Source organism: Oncorhynchus gorbuscha, linkage group LG07 (assembly GCF_021184085.1).
Source record: "Oncorhynchus gorbuscha isolate QuinsamMale2020 ecotype Even-year linkage group LG07, OgorEven_v1.0, whole genome shotgun sequence".
NCBI lineage: Eukaryota > Metazoa > Chordata > Actinopteri > Salmoniformes > Salmonidae > Oncorhynchus > Oncorhynchus gorbuscha.
The window spans coordinates 10,085,354-10,105,860 of NC_060179.1; the positions used below are offsets into that span (position 1 = coordinate 10,085,354).

The window sequence follows — 20,507 nt, forward strand, 5'->3', positions numbered from 1 at the left end:
TCCAGTCCTGTTGATAGAAGACGATGTGTCCAGTCCTGTTGATAGAAGACGATGTGTCCAGTCCTGTTGATTGAAGACGATGTGTCCAGTCCTGTTGATAGAAGATGATGTGTCCAGTCCTGTTGATAGAAGACGATGTGTCCAGTCCTGTTGATAGAAGACGATGTGTCCAGTCCTGTTGATAGAAGAGGATGTGTCCAGTCCTGTTGATAGAAGACGATGTGTCCAGTCCTGTTGATAGAAGACGATGTGTCCAGTCCTGTTGATAGAAGACGATGTGTCCAGTCCTGTTGATAGAAGACGATGTGTCCACTCCTGTTGATAGAAGGCGATGTGTCCACTCCTGTTGATAGAAGATGATGTGTCCAGTCCGGTTGATAGAAGATGATGTGTCCAGTCCTGTTGATAGAAGACGATGTGTCCAGTCCTGTTGATAGAAGACGATGTGTCCAGTCCTGTTGATAGAAGACGATGTGTCCAGTCCTGTTGATAGAAGATGATGTGTCCAGTCCTGTTGATAGAAGACGATGTGTCCAGTCCTGTTGATAGAAGACGATGTGTCCAGTCCCATGTGTCCAGTCCTGTTGATAGAAGACGATGTGTCCAGTCCTGTTGATAGAAGACGATGTGTCCAGTCCTGTTGATAGAAGACGATGTGTCCAGTCCTGTTGATAGAAGACGATGTGTCCAGTCCTGTTGATAGAAGACGATGTGTCCAGTCCTGTTGATAGAAGACGATGTGTCCAGTCCTGTTGATAGAAGAGTCCTGTTGATGTGTCCAGTCCTGTTGATAGAAGACGATGTGTCCAGTCCTGTTGATAGAAGACGATGTGTCCAGTCCTGTTGATTGAAGACGATGTGTCCAGTCCTGTTGATAGAAGACGATGTGTCCAGTCCTGTTGATAGAAGACGATGTGTCCAGTCCTGTTGATAGAAGACGATGTGTCCAGTCCTGTTGATAGAAGACGATGTGTCCAGTCCTGTTGATAGAAGACGATGTGTCCAGTCCTGTTGATAGAAGACGATGTGTCCAGTCCTGTTGATAGAAGACGATGTGTCCAGTCCTGTTGATAGAAGACGATGTGTCCAGTCCTGTTGATAGAAGACGATGTGTCCAGTCCTGTTGATAGAAGACGATGTGTCCAGTCCTGTTGATAGAAGACGATGTGTCCAGTCCTGCTGTGTCTTTGACACGCCACCTTCACTAACTCTGACGAAGTTAAAGAAAACCCCAATAAGACTCTAATAACACACAAGAAACCTGAAACAGATGTGATTCGTCAGCTCCTTTGTCAGTTGGGATCAAGTTGATGTCTCATATTGACAGTAGAATGCTGGAGAGGAACAGAACTGGAGGGAGGGACACATGTTAGGATTGTCCTGAGTGACTGCAGTATTTCTCTGACTCTTACCTACAGAGTGAACGTCTCTGAAGAGAACCCTTGCTGTTGTTTCCTTTGAGTTTGCTGTTTTGTAATAAAGGTTAGTTTAGATACAGGTTCATTCGCATTCAGTGTTTGACCAGTATAACTCCCTATTGCCTCCTTGCAATAATGATATTTCATAATTGTATTGTAGATTGTGCTGACTGTAACACTGTTGCCATTCAATTTAATTACACACAATATTTTTCTGATATTCAACCTCACACAACACCTTCTTCTTCGCAACAAGTTCCATTTCCAGGCCCTGATCGTTGAGTGCTTCAGTCTTCTGTTCCAGCCAGTCATTAAACCACCTGATTCATCCCTGACCCTGGGACACAGGTAGAACCACCTGATTCATCCCTGACCCTGGGACACAGGTAGAACCACCTGATTCATCCCTGACCCTGGGACACAGGGAGAACCACCTGATTCATCCCTGACCCTGGGAGACAGGTAGAACCACCTGATTCATCCCTGACCCTGGGACACAGGTAGAACCACCTGATTCATCCCTGACCCTGGGACACAGGTAGAACCATCTGATTCATCCCTGACCCTGGGACATAGGTAGAACCACCTGATTCATCCCTGACCCTGGGACACAGGTAGAACCACCTGATTCATCCCTGACCCTGGGACACAGGTAGAACCATCTGATTCATCCCTGACCCTGGGACACAGGTAGAACCACCTGATTCATCCCTGACCCTGGGACACAGGTAGAACCACCTGATTCATCCCTGACCCTGGGACACAGGTAGAACCACCTGATTCATCCCTGACCCTGGGACACAGGTAGAACCACCTGATTCATCCCTGACCCTGGGACACAGGTAGAACCACCTGATTCATCCCTGACCCTGGGACACAGGTAGAACCACCTGATTCATCCCTGACCTGGGACACAGGTAGAACCATCTGATTCATCCCTGACCCTGGGACACAGGTAGAACCACCTGATTCATCCCTGACCCTCATAGAACCCTGATTCATCCCTGACCCCTGGGACACAGGTAGAACCACCTGATTCATCCCTGACCCTGGGACACAGGTAGAACCATCTGATTCATCCCTGACCCTGGGACACAGGTAGAACCACCTGATTCATCCCTGACCCTGGGACACAGGTAGAACCACCTGATTCATCCCTGACCCTGGGACACAGGTAGAACCACCTGATTCATCCCTGACCCTGGGACACAGGTAAAACCACCTGATTCATCCCTGACCCTGGGAGACAGGTAGAACCACCTGATTCATCCTTGACCCTGGGACACAGGTAGAACCACCTGATTCATCCCTGACCCTGGGACACAGGTAGAACCACCTGATTCATCCTTGACCCTGGGACACAGGTAGAACCACCAGATTCATCCCTGACCCTGGGAGACAGGTAGAACCACCTGATTCATCCCTGACCCTGGGACACAGGTAGAACCACCTGATTCATCCTTGACCCTGGGACACAGGTAGAACCACCTGATTCATCCTTGACCCTGGGAGACAGGGAGAACCACCTGATTCATCCCTGACCCTGGGACCCAGGTAGAACCACCTGATTCATCCCTGACCCTGGGACACAGGGAGCTAGATTGGTTCTATCAGGACCTGATTGGTTGAATGAGCATCAAAAGTGGTTCAATCAGGATGGTGATTGGCTAGATGAGGAGGTGTACGTGTCTGGCATGAACCTTAGGCTGCAGACAATGTGGAACTCCAGGACCAAGAGCTGTTCATCTGATGTGAGAGACAGGAGGTATTGATAATGTCTGGTTGTGTGTGTGTGTGTGTGTGTGTGTGTGTGTGTGTGTGTGTGTGTGTGTGTGTGTGTGTGTGTGTGTGTGTGTGTGTGTGTGTGTGTGTGTGTGTGTGTGTGTGTGTGTGTGGGTGTGTGGGTGTGTGTGTGTGTGTTTGTTTGTTTGTTTGTTTGTTTGTTTGTTTGTGCATGTGTGTGTGTGGGTGTGTGGGTGTGTGTGTGTGTGTTTGTTTGTTTGTTTGTTTGTTTGTTTGTTTGTGCATGCAACAGAGTGAGCAAGAGTCAAATGTCCTAGCAAAGATAAAGACACAGCTTTTCTATGAACTCTGTGTGGCCCAGAAGAGTCAAGAGTTCAAATTGAACTTAAGGCCATCGGGGCGACTTCCTCAGTTTCCAGAAGATAGTCATTAAGATACTGCATAAAGCACATCATATATCCTGACCTTCTCAATCGCATCACTTCAACTAAAACAACACTTTTAATACACTGTCCTTACCCTGCCCATGTGAATATGAAAATGTATATGCAACATTAAATAGCAGTTGACTGTGGATTGGTGTCACGCTGAAAGATGCTATTAGGATGTGATGTCACACTGAAAGATGCTATTAGGATGTGATGTCACGCTGAAAGATGCTATTAGGATGTGATGTCACACTGAAAGATGCTATTAGGATGTGATGTCACGCTGAAAGATGCTGTTAGGATGTGATGTCACGCTGAAAGATGCTATGAGGATGTGATGTCACGCTGAAAGATGCTGTGAGGATATGATGTCACGCTGAAAGATGCTATGAGGATGTGATGTCACGCTGAAAGATGCTATGAGGATATGATGTCACGCTGAAAGATGCTATGAGGATATGATGTCACGCTGAAAGATGCTGTGAGGATATGATGTCACGCTGAAAGATGCTATGAGGATGTGATGTCACGCTGAAAGATGCTATGAGGATATGATGTCACGCTGAAAGATGCTGTTCGGATATGATGTCACGCTGAAAGATGCTATGAGGATGTGATGTCACGCTGAAAGATGCTATGAGGATATGATGTCACGCTGAAAGATGCTATGAGGATATGATGTCACGCTGAAAGATGCTATGAGGATATGATGTCACGCTGAAAGATGCTGTGAGGATATGATGTCACGCTGAAAGATGCTGTGAGGATGTGATGTCACGCTGAAAGATGCTATGAGGATATGATGTCACGCTGGAAGATGCTATGAGGATATGATGTCACGCTGAAAGATGCTGTTCACGCTGAAAGATGATATGATGTCACGCTGAAAGATGCTGAAAGATATGAGGATGTGATGTCACGCTGAAAGATGCTATGAGGATGTGATGTCACGCTGAAAGATGCTATGAGGATGATGTCACGCTGAAAGATGCTGATGTCACTCTGAAAGATGCTATGAGGATGATGTCACGCTGAAAGATGCTGTTGAGGATATGATGTCACGCTGAAAGATGCTATGAGGATATGATGTCACTCTGAAAGATGCTATGAGGATATGATGTCACGCTGAAAGATGCTATGAGGATATGATGTCACGCTGAAAGATGCTGTTCGGATATGATGTCACGCTGAAAGATGCTATGAGGATATGATGTCACTCTGAAAGATGCTATGAGGATGTGATGTCATTGTAAGATAATAGTCAATGAGCTGATAGCGTGTCTTCATTCAGTGAGACTATGAGGCAGAGAAGAAGACTGAAACTGACAGAATAATGGACATTAGAGGTAACAGAGATACGTGTTCAATTAAAACCACAGATAGAATTGTGAACAATGCAAAGTTATTCTCCCTCCAAACAAAAAATAGGCCAACATCACGGTATGAATTTCAATATTTAGGAAGTTGCCCGTAAACACAGCTCTTAGGATAATCTATTATCATGGGAAAACCCCAAACTGAACCTAGTGTCTAGTTAACTTAATCTTTATCGTTGTAAAATTTGTTAAAGTACCTGGGAAGACCCGAGTAGAGCTTTTTCTTCGTTCTCCTGGAGATGACCTGTTTCACAGTAAAAACCTGTATAGATTTTGTCTGGAGGAAACACTGTTCTTGATCAACTTACCCGACCAGGCCCGTCGGTGCTATATTGTATATATCCTCCCTTTCTCTCCACCAATGTGAAACAATGTGCTTTATTCCATTACAGAATAAATCCAATCTCATGCTTCACAGTCTGGAGAGGAGGAGTAGTGGAGAGAGGAATGAATGAAGGAGATGGAGTGGGGCGGAGTGTTGGGGCGGGGGGGTTGACCTAATTCCCCAAATCCCTAGTGTGTCTCCAGTGGGCCGTAGGGGCACAGATCAGGGATTCCAAGAAATGTACCAATTAATGAGCAAATCAATTAACCAACCAATTACCCATTCATCTATAGAGTTAATTAAGGATCCAAACCTTTATTTCAATTTTCTCCTAAAATTACGTACCTAAATCTAACTGTCTGTAGCTCAGGACCAGAAGCAAGGACATTATTATTCTTGACACCATTTAAAAGGAAACGCCTGATTTATACTCTCTGCCCACATCAGATGTGTCTATGACCTGGGATTTGGATTTTGTTACTTACAACCTCATTCTAATCACATTAGCCTACATTAGCTCAACCGTCCCGTGGGTGGGACTCCGATCTCATCGAGGTTAATGGGAATTTGTGTATCTATTAGGAATGGATGGGTGATGAGAAGTGAGTGCCAGTAAATCAGATAAAAGACAATCACATAAGAAAAATGCTGACTATGTATTTCAGGGGGGTACAGATGAGACTATGTGACTAGGTGCTTCAGGGAGGTACAGTAGAGACTATGTGACTAGGTACTTCAGGGAGGTACAGTAGAGACTATGTGTTTCAGGGAGGTATAGTAGAGACTATGTGACTAGGTGCTTCAGGGAGGTACAGTAGAGACTATGTGACTATGTGTTTCAGGGAGGTACAGTAGAGACTATGTGTTTCAGGGAGGTACAGTAGAGACTATGTGACTAGGTACTTCAGGGAGGTACAGTAGAGACTATGTGACTAGGTGCTTCAGGGAGGTACAGTAGAGACTATGTGACTAGGTACTTCAGGGAGGTACAGTAGAGACTATGTACTTCAGGGAGGTACAGTAGAGACTATGTGACTATGTAATTCAGGGGGGTACAGATGAGACTATGTGCTTCAGAGAGGTTGTCACGACTTCCGCCGAAGTCGGTCCCTCTTGTTGTTCGGGCGGCGGGTGGCGGTCAACGTCGCCGCTCCACCTTTCATTTTCCATTTGTTTTGTCTTGTTTTCTCACACCCCGGGTTCACGTTCCCTCATCAGACTAAATGTATATTACCCTCTGTTTCCCCCATGTCTGTGTGTGGAATTGTTCTTTGTGTAGGGTGTTAGGCTACAGGCTGGCTTGCACTAGGTTTGTTTCAAACCCTGTTACAGAGGTACAGATGAGACAATGTGACTATGTACTTCAGGGGGGTACAGTAGAGTCTATGTGACTAGGTACTTCAGGGGGGTACAGATGAGACTATGTGACTAGGTGCTTCAGGGAGGTACAGGTGAGACAGGTTGTTCAGGGAGGTACAGGTGAGACAGGTTGTTCAGGGAGGTACAGGTGAGACAGGTTGTTCAGGGAGGTACAGGTGAGACAGGTTGTTCAGGGAGGTTCAGATGAGACAGGTTGTTCAGGGAGGTATAGGTGAGACAGGTTGTTCAGGGAGGTACAGGTGAGACAGGTTGTTCAGGGAGGTTCAGATGAGACAGGTTGTTCAGGGAGGTATAGGTTGTTCAGGAAGGTATAGGTTGTTCAGGGAGGTATAGGTTGTTGAAGGACAGGTTGTTCAGGGAGGTGTAGGTGAGACAGGTTGTTCAGGGGAGTTGAGACAGGTTGTTCAGGGAGGTTCAGATGAGACAGGTTGTTCAGGGAGGTACAGGTGAGACAGGTTGTTCAGGGAGGTACAGGTGAGACAGGTTGTTCAGGGAGGTATAGGTTGTTCAGGGAGGTGTAGATGAGACAGGTTGTTCAGGGAGGTGTAGATGAGACAGGTTGTTCAGGGAGGTATAGTTTGTTCAGGGAGGTATAGGTTGTTCAGGGAGGTATAGGTTGTTCAGGGAGGTATAGGTGAGACAGGTTGTTCAGGGAGGTATAGGTGAGACAGGTTGTTCAGGGAGGTGTAGATGAGACAGGTTGTTCAGGGAGGTATAGGTGAGACAGGTTGTTCAGGGAGGTATAGGTTGTTCAGGGAGGTACAGGTGAGACAGGTTGTTCAGGGAGGTACAGATGAGACAGGTTGTTCAGGGAGGTATAGGTTGTTCAGGGAGGTGTAGATGAGACAGGTTGTTCAGGGAGGTATAGTTTGTTCAGGGAGGTGTAGATGAGACAGGTTGTTCAGGGAGGTATAGGTTGTTCAGGGAGGTATAGGTTGTTCAGGGAGGTGTAGATGAGACAGGTTGTTCAGGGAGGTATAGGTTGTTCAGGGAGGTATAGGTTGTTCAGGGAGGTATAGGTTGTTCAGGGAGGTATAGGTTGTTCAGGGAGGTGTAGATGAGACAGGTTGTTCAGGGAGGTATAGGTTGTTCAGGGAGGTATAGGTTGTTCAGGGAGGTATAGGTTGTTCAGGGAGGTATAGGTTGAGACAGGTTGTTCAGATGGAGGTTGTTCAGGGAGATAGGTTGTTCAGGGAGGTATAGGTTGTTCAGGGAGATAGGTTGTTCAGGGAGGTGTAGATGAGACAGGTTGTTCAGGGAGGTATAGGTGAGATAGGTTGTTCAGGGAGGTATAGGTTGTTCAGGTGAGACAGGTTGTTCAGGGAGGTGTAGATGAGACAGGTTGTTCAGGGAGGTACAGGTGAGACAGGTTGTTCAGGGAGGTACAGATGAGACAGGTTGTTCAGGGAGGTATAGGTTGTTCAGGGAGGTATAGGTTGTTCAGGGAGGTATAGGTTGTTCAGGGAGGTGTAGATGAGACAGGTTGTTCAGGGAGGTGTAGATGAGACAGGTTGTTCAGGGAGGTATAGTTTGTTCAGGGAGGTGTAGATGAGACAGGTTGTTCAGGGAGGTATAGTTTGTTCAGGGAGGTGTAGATGAGACAGGTTGTTCATGTTATGGTTCTAGGTTACAATAATAGATACTAAAACATAACAAAAAGAAGGTGTCAAGCTGTTTCATACCAATATAACAAATACACAGCTCTCCTATGGGTCAAACAATGGATTTGTTGAAATAACCAGCCACACAATTGCCTCCTATTATAACCTCCAAAGCTGCTGTTGACTCTACTCCAAACCTGATGAATATATACATGCATAATCAATCAGTGTTTAATGAATTTTTCATTCCTAAGGTTCTAAAGCAAATAACTTATATTCATTGATGTAGTGCCTGTGGACTCTCATTCATAAAGTACCATAATATCCGACCCTCAACTGGACAATAACAACATCAAACACAGCGGCCCCAAGCTGGCTTCATTAAGAACACACACACACACACACACACACACACACACACACACACACACACACACACACACACACACACACACACACACACACACACACACACACACACACACACACACACACACACACACACACACACACACACACACACACACACACACACCTGACTCGAAACCCTTTGTCACATTTAGTTGGGTGTTTTACAGCTAACCGTGTCGAGGTGTAGTTTGCAATGGGTCATCAGAGACTTGAGACCCAAGTCATTGTTTTTATGGTAAGTACTAGTAGACCCTGTAGGCATGTCTCTGATTACAATGTGTTGTTGTCTCTGCTGTCTCCTATTTTCACACACTTCTCCTTTTGAAATGGATTTCTGGTACGTTGCTCCGTCACTGTTATAGTACTGCTGTGAGTGGATATTCTCAATTTGGGCAACCCTTACCCATAAAGGCAACCCATAATCTTTAGTCCTTGTAAAAACCCAATAGGCTACCTCAGTATATCAGAGCAGCCCAACTCAGGCCAGCTTAGCTCAGCCCATCAGAGCAGCCCAGCTCAGCTCAACACATCAGAACAGCCCAGCTCAGGCCAGCTTAGCTCAGCCCATCAGAGCAGCCCAGCTCAGGTCAGCTTAGCTCAGCCCATCAGAGCAACCTAGCCCAGCCTAGCTCAGCCCAGCCCAGCCTAGCTCAGCCCATCAGAGCAACCTAGCCCAGCCTAGCTCAGCCCAGCCCAGCCTAGCTCAGCCCATCAGAGCAGCCCAGCTCAGATCAGTTTAGCTCAGCCCATCAGAGCAACCAAGCCCAGCCTAGCTCAGCCCATCAGCCCAGCCCAGCCTAGCTCAGCCCATCAGAGCAGTCCAGCTCAGCTCAACACATCAGAACAGCCCAGCTCAGCCCAGCCCATCAGCCCAGCACAGCTCAGCCCATCAGAGCATCTTAGCCCAGCCTAGCTCAGCCCATCAGCCCAGCCTAGCTCAGCCCATCAGAGCAGCCTAGCTCAGCCCATCAGAGCAGCTTAGCCCAGCCTAGTTCAGCCCAACCTAGCTCAGCCCATCAGCCCATCAGAGCAGCCCAGCTCAGATCAGCCCATCAGCCCATCAGCCCAGCCTAGCTCAGCCCATCAGCCCAGCCTAGCTCAGCCCATCAGACCAGCCTAGCTCAGCCCATCAGCCCAGCCTAGCTCAGCCCATCAGACCAGCCTAGCTCAGCCCATCAGCCCAGCCTAGCTCAGCTCATCAGCCCAGCCTAGCTCAGCCCATCAGCCCAGCCTAGCTCAGCCCATCAGCCCAGCCTAGCTCAGCCCATCAGCCCATCAGCCCAGCCTAGCTCAGCCCATCAGCCCATCAGATCAGCTCATCAGCCCAGCCTAGCTCAGCCCATCAGCCCAGCCTAGCTCAGCCCATCAGCCCAGCCTAGCTCAGCCCATCAGCCCAGCCTAGCTCAGCTCATCAGCCCAGCCTAGCTCAGCCCATCAGCCCAGCCTAGCTCAGCCCATCAGCCCAGCCTAGCTCAGCCCCCAGCTCAGCCCATCAGCCCAGCCTAGCTCAGCTCATCAGCCCAGCCAGCTCAGCCCATCAGCCCAGCCAGCTCAGCCCATCAGCCCAGCCTAGCTCAGCCCATCAGCCCAGCCTAGCTCAGCCCATCAGCCCAGCCTAGCTCAGCCCATCAGCCCAGCCTAGCTCAGCCCATCAGCCCAGCCTAGCTCAGCCCATCAGCCCAGCCTAGCTCAGCCCATCAGCCCAGCCTAGCTCAGCCCATCAGCCCAGCCTAGCTCAGCCCATCAGCCCAGCCTAGCTCAGCTCATCAGCCCAGCCTAGCTCAGCCCATCAGCCCAGCCTAGCTCAGCCCATCAGCCCAGCCTAGCTCAGCTCATCAGCCCAGCCTAGCTCAGCCCATCAGCCCAGCCTAGCTCAGCCCATCAGCCCAGCCTAGCTCAGCCCATCAGCCCAGCCTAGCTCAGCCCATCAGCCCAGCCTAGCTCAGCCCATCAGCCCAGCCTAGCTCAGCCCATCAGCCCAGCCTAGCTCAGCCCATCAGCCCAGCCTAGCTCAGCCCATCAGCCCAGCCTAGCTCAGCCCATCAGCCCAGCCTAGCTCAGCCCATCAGCCCAGCCTAGCTCAGCCCATCAGCCCAGCCTAGCTCAGCCCATCAGCCCATCAGCCCAGCCTAGCTCAGCCCATCAGCCCAGCCTAGCTCAGCCCATCAGCCCAGCCTAGCTCAGCCCATCAGCCCAGCCTAGCTCAGCTCATCAGCCCAGCCTAGCTCAGCCCATCAGCCCAGCCTAGCTCAGCCCATCAGCCCAGCCTAGCTCAGCCCATCAGCCCAGCCTAGCTCAGCCCATCAGCCCAGCCTAGCTCAGCCCATCAGCCCAGCCTAGCTCAGCTCATCAGCCCAGCCTAGCTCAGCTCATCAGCCCAGCCTAGCTCAGCCCATCAGCCCAGCCTAGCTCAGCCCATCAGCCCAGCCTAGCTCAGCCCATCAGATCAGCCCATCAGAGCCCTGAATGTCAGACTGAGTTACATTTCACTGTCCTCTCTGAGTAAGAACACAAACAACCTAACAGACCACAAGGGTTTTTGTTTTTAATGAGTTTCAACATCATACTGCCTCCTCATTATTATAAAAAGTGGGAAAGAGATTATCACCGGTAATGAAAGAGGATCATGACCAGGTAACGACGATGATGATTATTGGTTAGGGCTCGTTTTTGGTGTTATCCTGGTTGTTGTTGTGTTTCTTGCTCTTTAGGATTGTTTTTTTCCTGTACTTTTATTTCTCATTGGGACAGAAGTTAGATGAGAAGTTTGATAAATGTGAAAACAAATTGGTTGCATTAAGACACAGTGTTACAGTACATTTACCATGAAAAGAGGATTGTCAATACCGGCATACAGAAGCCTATGGGTGATCCAGGAAGAAGTGTCACATAAACCATTCCATATAGTTCTTCACTGTGGCACATAGACAGTCAATGCATCCATCAGTCCACACTGTGAAACAAACTGCAGATTTCTGACATTTTTTTTTGTGCTTCAGCAGAGGCCAAGAACATAAATATAGACTGACTAAACTCCAGAGAAACACAGCCAGTGTAGCAGGAAGCCCAGTCTTGATTTGCTGTGATCAGAGAGCATTACCATTCAAATAAACACAAACACAGCTCTGTTCCTGTGTGTGTATGCATTCTTGCCTTTGTGTGTGTGTGTGTCTGTGCTTGCAGTGCTGTTGGAGGGGTGTTGTATGTGTGTGACCCCGGTGACACCGAGGACGAAGGGCTGTGAGTGTGCTAGCAGACACAATAACACCCACAATAACACCCACTATGAACTCAGCAACAAAAAAAAAAGAACCGTCCTCTCACTGTCAACTGCATTTATCTTAACGTGTGTAAATACACACTTCACCAGACCATGACGGACCCTCCACCTCGGTGTGACGCTCATCCCTTCGACGATTAACGTGAATCCGACCATCACTCACAGGTGCAAGTTCATTCATTGTTTATGGGTTCATTGAACAAGCAACAGTGTTTAAACCCTCTACAATGAAGACGGGTGAAATTATTTGGATTTTTACAAATGATCGTTGAAAGACAGGGTCCTGAAAAAGGGACGTTTCTTTTTTTTGCTGAGTTTATTTGTTATATTGCCAAATATATATATTTTTAACCACATTTTGTAATCAATACGAATAGATCAACAGGGTTCTTCTATTTGTTTGTGGATAGTAAAACCCTTGACACAAATTCTATCATTATAAGGGCCCAAGGCGAGACCCAAATGCAGGCACAGATGGCTGAGCTCCGATATTTATTATACCAAAAGGGTTAGGCAAAAGGCAGGTCAGGGACAGGCGAGAGTTCATAAACCAGGTCAGAGTTCAAACAGTACAAGGGGATAAGCAGTCTCGAGGTCAGAACCAGGAGGGCTAGGAAAAAAACAGTGGCTGGGAAAAATAGGAGCTAGGAGAAATGCTGGTGGACTTGGCAAAACGAGACGAACTGGCACAGAGAGACAGGAAACACAGGGATAAATACACCGGGGACTAATGGGGAAAAAAGGAGACACCTGGAGGTGGGTGAAGACAATCACAACGACTGGTGAAACAGATCAGGGTGTGGCAATCATTTGTTTATGGGTAGTAAAACCCTTGACACCAATACTGTCATTGTTTATGGGTAGTAAAACCCTTGACACCAATAGTATCACTGTTTATGGGTAGTAAAACCCTTGACACCAATACTATCACTGTTTAAGGCTAGTAAAACCTTTGACACCAATACTGTCATTGTTTATGGGTAGTAAAACCCTTGACACCAATACTGTCATTGTTTATGGGTAGTAAAACCCTTGACACCAATACTGTCATTGTTTATGGGTAGTAAAACCCTTGACACCAATAGTATCACTGTTTATGGGTAGTAAAACCCTTGACACCAATACTATCACTGTTTAAGGGTAGTAAAACCTTTGACACCAATACTATCACTGTTTATGGGTAGTAAAACCCTTGACACCAATAATATCACCGTTTATGGGTCGTAAAACCCTTGACACCAATACTGTCATTGTTTATGGGTAGTAAAACCCTTGACACCAATATTGTCATTGTTTATGGGTAGTAAAACCCTTGACACCAATACTGTCATTGTTTATGGGTAGTAAAACCCTTGACACCAATACTATCACTGTTTATGGGTAGTAAAACCCTTGACACCAATAGTATCACTGTTTATGGGTAGTAAAACCCTTGACACCAATACTATCACTGTTTATGGGTAGTAAAACCCTTGACACCAATACTGTCATTGTTTATGGGTAGTAAAACCCTTGACACCAATACTGTCATTGTTTATGGGTAGTAAAACCCTTGACACCAATACTATCACTGTTTATGGGTAGTAAAACCCTTGACACCAATACTATCACTGTTTATGGGTAGTAAAACCCTTGACACCAATACTATCACTGTTTATGGGTAGTAAAACCCTTGACACCAATACTATTATTGTTTATCATCTCCGTCGCTGAACTTTTGCACTTAATTTCACATCCAAGGGAGAGAGAGGGTTATTATCCATCATGGTGGAAGCAGGGGAGGACATTGAGGGATCTATCCGGCCAGAGTATCAGTAGAGTAGGGGAAGATGGACTGAGGGCTGAGCACGGCATTTGATTATCTCCTCTCTCTCTCTCTCTCTCTCTGTGTGTGTGTCTCTCGCTCTCTATCTGTGTGTCTCTCTCGCTCTCTCTCTCTCCCTCTCTCTCTCTGTGTGTGTGTGTCTCTCTCTCTGTGTGTGTGTGTGTGTCTCTCTCTCTCTCTGTTTGTGTGTGTGTCTCTCTCTCTCTCTGTGAGTGTGTGTCTCTCTCTCTCTCTCTCTCTCTCTCTCTCTCTCTCTCTCTCTCTCTCTCTCTCTCCCTCTCTCTCTCTCTCTCTGTGTGTGTGTGTGTCTCTCTGTGTGTGTGTGTGTGTCTCTCTCTCCCTTTCACTCTGTCTCTCTCTCTCTGTCAGTCTATCCATTCATTCTGGGACTGCTGGGTTGGAGGGTGCAACAGCTCCACTCCATCACATTGTTGAAGCCACAAGAGAAGACAGAGGGCACACTTATAGGCAATGCATACACACGAGTGCATGGACACACACGCACTGTATGAGAACAAGCCGATTTTGTGCCAATAATACGGCAGCCATTAGAAAATTAAATCTCACCCAGATTTTGCTGAGCTCTGTGTCTGTGTGTTTCAGGTGTATTTTGTTATACACCTGGGAGACACCAGGTCTATCTGGTTCAATCACTTCCCCTCACTGCAGAAATTATTCATGGAGAACCTTGACATTTATGACATCGTTGACATCAAAAGACAAATCCTTCTTCCTCTGGACCGTGACAGTTACCATTACAGCAGACATTCTGGAGCTCCGACACTACAGGGTCCTCTCCCCCGCCACCGCAGGGGCAAGGCAAGGCTGGGTAAGCCTGAGAAATCGCCTGGCCTTGACCCCAGTGCAGTGTGGGATGGCTCATTGGGCCCACGCCGATACAGTAGCAGGGTGAAAGATGACTGCAGAGATTCAGTTGGCCAGCACTCCTCTCCCGCTCTACCCTCCCTCCCTTTTTCTCCTCCTTTCAGGAACTATACCCTCCATCACCCCCTACTCACTCCCTTCCTGACCCCCTATCCATCAACCCCTCTTCACCCCCTCTCAATCACCCCCTCCCCATGAACCCCTCCATCACCCACTCCTCAGCCCCTCCTCACATCCTCTCCATCACCTCTCCTCACCCCCTCTCATTCAACCCCTCGTCACCCCCTCTCCATCATCACCCCATCTACATTACCCCTCTCCATGACCCTCTCCATCCCCCCTCTCCGTCACCCTATCCAAACTGACCCACGGTCCATATAAATGCACACACCCCATCCCCAGGGAACAGTCTTTCTTAGGTGATTGAGTCAGCTGCTGTAAACTCAGTGTGTGTATGTGTGTGTGTGTGTGTGTGTGTGCGTGTGTGTGTGTGTGTGTGTGTGTGTGTGTGTGTGTGTGTGTGTGTGCGTGCGTGCGTGCGTGCGTGCGTGCGTGCGTGCGTGCGTGTGTGTGTGTGTGTGTGTGTGTGTGTGTGTGTGTGTGTGTGTGTGTGTGTGCGTGTGTGTGTGTGTGTGTGTGTGTGTGTGTGTGTGTGTGTGTGTGTGTGTGCGTACGTGCGTGTGTGTGTGGCATACATGCAATGGATTGTTTGTTCTTAGGGTTCCCAGAGGTCATCCAGTCCTGAGCTGACCAGTGGCTCTGTAGTAACAGCAGTAGGACAGATGGACAGATTGCTGTAGGAGGGAAGGCAGAGGTACAAGCACACACAGAGAGAGAGACACACACACACACACAGAAATGCACACACAGAGAGACACACACAGAAAGAAGAGAGACACACACACACACACTCTTCACAACAGCAAACACATTTGGGGCCAGTTGAAGGGATGGAGTGAAGAGCGGTAAGGGACTTGTGCCTAGCCTAGATTTTTGGTGTGGGTTGCCTGGCAACTCCAGATTATTAGACTGACTCTGGCACCTATGGAATACAGTATGTCTGCTGTTTAAGGAGAGGGACACACACACCAGAGGTGATTCCTCCCCCCTCCATCCATTAGCAGAGATTATTTATCTCAAGACCAACCATTTTCTGGAATCTAAATTGAAGCTTATTTATCTCAAGACCAACCATTGTCTGGAATCTAAATTTAAGCTTATTTATCTCAAGACCCACCATTGTCTGGAATCTTACTTGGCTTATTAATATCAAGACCCATCATTGTGTGGAATCTAAATTTAAGCTTATTTATCTATTGACCCACCATTGTCTGGAATCTAAATTTAAGCTTATTTATCTCAAGACCCACCATTGTGTGGAATCTAACTTGATGACGATGTAAATAACACTTCCAGGGGTTTTAGGCTCTCCAAGTGGAGAGGCTTTAGTTGGAGTAAGAGCTAGATCCAGATTGAGATGGAATCAAACATTAGGTTCTGAATCCAGACAGTTACTACCTACATGTGCTTTAGCCTAGCGGTTTAGAGAGTTGGTTATACTGTCGATGTGCCCTTGAGCAAGGCAATTAAACCTAATTGCTCCAGTAAGTCGCTCTGGATGAGAGTGTTTGCTACATGACTAAAATCTAAAATATTAGACCTTGTGACAGCTGTGATATTAATTCAAATCATTCTCGGTTCCACGTTATGTAAACATGTCAAAATGTACACTGAGTTTAAAAACCATGAAGAACACCTGCTCTTTCCATGACAGACTGACCAGGTGAATCCAGGTGAAAGCTATGATCCCTTATTGATGTCACTTGTTGAATCCACTTCAATCAGTGCAGATGAAGGGGAGGAGACAAGTTAAAGAAGGATAAAAAAAACTTGAGACAATTGAGACATGGATTGTGTATGTGAGCCACTCAGAGGGCGAACGCTGTTGTTTTTCCCACGTTCAACGGGTTCCCGTGTGTATCAAGAACGGTCCACCACCCCAAAGGACATCCAGCCAATGTGACACAACTGAAGATGACTTCACTGATGTTGAGTTAGTCAGTTCTTAGAAACTGTTGGACAGCTGCAGTGAGTAATATGTACAAGTCACCACGGGATGTACAGGATGAAACACAGACTCCCCCTGTGTCCTCTCTAGTCTTTGTCCTTCCCTGGCATCAAACAAATGCATCATACACATTGTACTACGTAATCCATGCCAAGTCTCAGCCTTGTAAATATGCTAACGTTCTCTGACAAATTTGACATTTCGCATTGGAACTTTTCCGTATTTAAAGAAAGAAGGGATGCTCCCATTGCATCGCTTGGCAGATAGAGGAGGAAAAGGTTACCCACACACTTCCCATATCAAGAGAGAGAGAGAGCGAGAGAGAGAGAGATGAGAGTTAGAGGTGAGAGAGAGAGAGAGAGCGAAAGCTAGTGAGTTGGAGGATTGCCACCTCAAATGTAAATCACAGCTTTACTTTATCCTCTATTGTGGGTGGTTTGCATTTTTATGAAAGTTTCCTGATTTGAATGTAGATGTGTGGGTACAGAGAGAGCCTATCCTACTGTATCTGTGTTCAGCTAGGCCAGTACAGGAAGAGGCAGAGGTCTATTTAACAGTCTGTTGTTGACTTAATAACTAAATGCATCTGTCAAAGCAGTCGACGCCGCCCCTCTGTCAAGTGTCATCACAGGATGACTGTCATAGATAGGTCGTGTCTGGGAACAGCTTGACCAACATGGTCATTTGGCTGTAGGGATAAAAATGACAAATAAATTAAATTGCAGATGTCACGCTCAAGGCATGAACATCTACTGTATACACATTTTGACAGTTTATATGGGCATCATATTTGCTACATGCTGATTGGTGTGGATGTAGAGTTAAAATTTGAAATGGACCCATGTCTGAGAAGTTGATTATTACTGTATTTATGTTTTTTTAACTGATATTTTTATTCACAAGGACGTTGGCTGTATTTCGCTGCTTCTCTCTGAAAGGCCTTTTTAAACATGGTGCCGTTTTCACCCAAGCAATATCTTTCAAAAGTAGGAGCTGTTATCTTGTATCACACCAGGCCGTGATTGGGCGTCCCATAGGGCTGCGCACGATTGGTCCTGCGTCATCAGGGTTTGACCCGGGGTAGGCCGTCATTGTAAATAAGAATTTGTTCTTAACTGACTTGCCAGGTAAAATAAACGTTAAATAAATACAAATAAATACAAATATTCACAGAACTGTTGTTTCACCCAAGGCTACCTGTTTTACACGACTTGGACTTGGCATGGTACAATTGAGTGTAGAGACTAGATGTGAAATAATAAATGTTAGCATAGTCAACAAAAAACATTGGGATCTCATGAGTCAATGTTTCTCTGTAATGTCCGTCTGCAGTACGTACACGACCTACAGGAAGCTGTGCGCCGCTCCCTGCCACCCACTATTGCAGCAGCGGAGACGCTAGAATCATGGTCAATTAATCCACGGTGTGAACGAACGCTCAAACTTTAGCCCCTAACCCAAGCACTCCGTTCTGCCACCTCTGGTCTCCTGGTTCCTCCCACCCCTACGGGAGGGCAGCTCCCGCCCAATCCAGTCAAAGCTCTTCTCTGTCCTGTCACCCCAATGGTGAAACCATCTTCCCCTTTAGTTAGGACAGCATCCTACCCATCTTCCAAAAATCATCTGAAACCCTACCTCTTCAAACAGTATCTTAAATAATCCCACATCAATTATTGAGGTGAAATGTACTTTCTATGAGTGTGATATGTGGTTGTCTCACCTAGATATTTTAAGATGCACTACCGGTAAGTCCCTCTGGATCTGCTAAATGAAAGAAGGCTTTTGACTTCATCTCTGAGAACATACTTATGGAACGCTATGACCGCCTATGGGTTCCCAACAAGTTTCATCAACATAATGAAATGTATGTCTGCCGACTCCGTATGCAAAGTGCATGTAAAGGGCCACCTGCCAGAGGATATATTAATTAAAGATATTTAAAAAAAACAAAAAAAAAACAAGAGGTGACGAAAACAACTGTATGTATCTCAAGAGAAACGAAACGGAGGTTTTGAAGCTGATCTTGTAAACATTTTTAAAAAGCAAAGTAGGAGCGCAATGTTCCTTCAGTTCCTTTTAAAATCCTGTGAACTCTATGTCTATCACAGAGCGCTTGCCTTGCACGCAGCAACCAACATAACCGCGCACTCTGCAAAGCTCCGCCAGATCATCCTTCGTGCTACAGTTATAACAAAGTTTAAAGTGTCCGCGTCGCTTGGTTTGCGTCCTGGTCCCTTGTATCAGTGACCGAGGCGATTGTCTGTGAGCTGCAGCGGAGCTCAGCAGTGCGTTGCTGTGTCCAGTTACGTAGCGCGCTGGGCGAGGAGACACGAGGACAGAAACATATACGACCCTGGAGACACAGCATAGAGAGAGAGAGAGACCTGGGAAATGTGCTGAGCAGTCAGAGACTGAGTTACTGGACGTTTTGGATATGAGAACGCAAACTGTGATTACTCTATCTTTACCTTCATTTCCCTGAGCCACGCCAACGCTCATCTTCTTCTTCAGACTGGTTGAAACTCGCAGCTTCGCTCCTGCTAGATGAACGGGAGTAGTTGGAGATTTAATTTGGTGAGTGGTTTATACATCTTGTCACTTGAATTGCATTACCTTGACTATATTTTCTTCTTTCCGAATTATACCTTTCACTGAACTGATTAAAGTGCAGTCTTGCAGTCTAAATACTGCAACCTCGGGAGTTTTTATTTTACTGGAGATGAAACGTTTCCACCTGCTCTGTTCTGTTGTTGTGAACGATTCAACTGTTCATATAGCTAGAATACATACATATGACACTTTCACCATATAATAATGTTAGCCGATAATATTATTCATAAAATAATAAGAATATCCCAGTGTAGAAGTTTGCAGTGAAATGAAATGTACCGCTTGGTGGTTTGCACTGAAATGTTTTAGTACCGCTTGGTGGTGCTGACGCTGTGATTATCCCTCACACGCGCTTCCTAACATTCTCGCCTCTGCCCTATGTAGGTCGATACATTACGATTCAGATATGCATTTGTATAATAAAATATCCACTGGTAATGAAGGCTCGTTTCTAACGGTGTTTTTGTCTGTGTAATTCCATAGGTAGGCCTACCGGTCCCATCCTATGATTACACTGTCAGTCTTACCCTTTGCATCTTCTCTGTACCCATAGACCCATTACATGTGTACAAATCAGCAGCCAAGTAATTACGCTTTAATTGAAGCACAGTAACACATTAGTTTACAACATATTTGGAGTGAAATGTAGTTGGATTTTGTGTGAATTATTGTAATTGACTTTGGTAAGAAACTATTTCCTAGTAAAAGAAAATACCCCCCAAAATCTGATTAGAATCCAATAGAAAATCCGATTTTGGAACATATCCTATAGGATTTTAGGACTGGTTCCAAAATCGTATAGGATTTTTCATTTGGATTCATGTATTGGAATCCTATAGGGTCCTATAAAATAGAATCCTAAAGGATATAATCCCATAAGAGTCTAATGGGACAGGTTCCAAAATCTGATAGTATTTTTCAATTGGATTCTTGCATTGGAATCCAATAGGATTCCTTTGAAAAAAATCACTAATCCAATAGGATTCTTTTGGAAAAATCACTAATCCAATAGGATTCTTTTGGAAAAATCACTAATCCAATAGGATTCCTTTGAAAAAATCACTAATCCAATAGGATTCTTTTGGAAAAATCACTAATCCAATAGGATTCTTTTGGAAAAATCACTAATCCAATAGGATTCTTTTGGAAAAATCACT

General features: G+C 46.3%; 1 protein-coding gene across 5 annotated transcripts in view; it reads left to right on the plus strand.

Moving 5' to 3' along the window:
• Nucleotides 1–18,873: 18,873 nt before the first annotated feature.
• The window catches only part of LOC124039466 (semaphorin-5A-like), a 327,706-nt gene continuing 326,072 nt past the window's right edge, over nt 18,874–20,507 (plus strand). For all 5 annotated transcript variants that reach the window (XM_046355461.1, XM_046355465.1, XM_046355462.1 and 2 more), the window contains exon 1: nt 18,874–19,314. The gene's annotated coding sequence lies outside the window, so the exon portion shown is untranslated. The remainder of the gene's footprint in view (nt 19,315–20,507) is intronic.